Source organism: Oncorhynchus keta, unplaced genomic scaffold (assembly GCF_023373465.1).
Source record: "Oncorhynchus keta strain PuntledgeMale-10-30-2019 unplaced genomic scaffold, Oket_V2 Un_contig_11914_pilon_pilon, whole genome shotgun sequence".
In the NCBI taxonomy this organism is placed as follows: domain Eukaryota; kingdom Metazoa; phylum Chordata; class Actinopteri; order Salmoniformes; family Salmonidae; genus Oncorhynchus; species Oncorhynchus keta.
Window position 1 is genome coordinate 1 of NW_026277681.1, and position 1,897 is coordinate 1,897.

Sequence of the window (1,897 nt, forward strand, 5' to 3'; positions counted from 1 at the left end):
TAGATTGTGGCTGAGTATACAGTCCACACCATATCTATTTAGACAGTGAGGAATCAGATTTAGATTGTATTGAGTATACAGTCCACACCATATCTATTTAGACAGTGAGGTATCAGATTTAGATTGTATTGAGTATACAGTCCACACCATATCTATTTAGACATTGAGGTATCAGATTTAGATTGTATTGAGTATACAGTCCACACCATATCTATTTAGACAGTGAGGAATCAGATTTAGATTGTATTGAGTATACAGTCCACATCATATCTATTTAGACAGTGAGGAATCAGATTTAGATTGTATTGAGAATACAGTCCACACCATATCTATTTAGACAGTGAGGAATCAGATTTAGATTGTATTGAGTATACAGTCCACACCATATCTATTTAGACAGTGAGGAATCAGATTTAGATTGTATTGAGTATACAGTCCACACCATATCTATTTAGACAGTGAGGTATCAGATTTAGATTGTATTGAGTATACAGTCCACACCATATCTATTTAGACAGTGAGGTATCAGATTTAGATTGTATTGAGTATACAGTCCACATCATATCTATTTAGACAGTGAGGAATCAGATTTAGATTGTATTGAGTATACAGTCCACACCATATCTATTTAGACAGTGAGGAATCAGATTTAGATTGTATTGAGTATACAGTCCACACCATATCTATTTAGACAGTGAGGTATCAGATTTAGATTGTATTGAGTATACAGTCCACACCATATCTATTTAGACAGTGAGGTATCAGATTTAGATTGTATTGAGTATACAGTCCACACCATATCTATTTAGACAGTGAGGTATCAGATTTAGATTGTATTGAGTATACAGTCCACATCATATCTATTTAGACAGTGAGGTATCAGATTTAGATTGTATTGAGAATACAGTCCTCACCATATCTATTTAGACAGTGAGGAATCAGATTTAGATTGTATTGAGTATACAGTCCACACCATATCTATTTAGACAGTGAGGAATCAGATTTAGATTGTATTGAGTATACAGTCCACACCATATCTATTTAGACAGTGAGGAATCAGATTTAGATTGTATTGAGTATACAGTCCACACCATATCTATTTAGACAGTGAGGTATCAGATTTAGATTGTATTGAGTATACAGTCCACACCATGTCTATTTAGACAGTGAGGTATCAGATTTAGATTGTATTGAGAATACAGTCCTCACCATATCTATTTAGACATTGAGGTATCAGATTTAGATTGTATTGAGTATACAGTCCACACCATATCTATTTAGACAGTGAGGAATCAGATTTAGATTGTATTGAGTATTCAGTCCACACCATATCTATTTAGACAGTGAGGAATCAGATTTAGATTGTATTGAGAATACAGTCCACACCATATCTATTTAGACAGTGAGGTATCAGATTTAGATTGTATTGAGTATACAGTCCACACCATATCTATTTAGACAGTGAGGTATCAGATTTAGATTGTATTGAGTATACAGTCCACACCATATCTATTTAGACAGTGAGGTATCAGATTTAGATTGTATTGAGTATACAGTCCACACCATATCTATTTAGACAGTGAGGTATCAGATTTAGATTGTATTGAGTATACAGTCCACACCATATCTATTTAGACAGTGAGGTATCAGATTTAGATTGTATTGAGTATACAGTCCACAACCATACACTTATTTAGTCAGTGAGGCATCAGATTTAGATTGTATTGAGAATACAGTCCACACCATATCTATTTAGACAGTGAGGAATTGCTAACCTGTCACCATTACCAATAACAGAGGCTACAACAAAACATGCTAACCTGTCACCATTACCAATAACAGAGGCTACAACAAAACATACTAACCTCTCACCAACTTGCAATAACAGAGGCTACAA

At 34.3% G+C, this 1,897-nt stretch overlaps 1 long non-coding RNA gene across 4 annotated transcripts; it reads left to right on the forward strand.

Annotated features, from left to right (window-relative positions):
* Positions 1-32: 32 nt before the first annotated feature.
* LOC127917742 (uncharacterized) lies at positions 33-1,637 on the forward strand. Of its 4 annotated transcripts, none has more exons than XR_008097686.1 (3): positions 33-876; positions 936-1,112; positions 1,231-1,637. It is a non-coding gene; the product is annotated as an uncharacterized LOC127917742 (long non-coding RNA). The 4 variants fall into 4 exon arrangements; XR_008097687.1 differs by having other exon boundaries at positions 33-699; positions 818-1,112; XR_008097684.1 differs by having other exon boundaries at positions 33-463; positions 523-1,112.
* Positions 1,638-1,897: the final 260 nt, after the last annotated feature.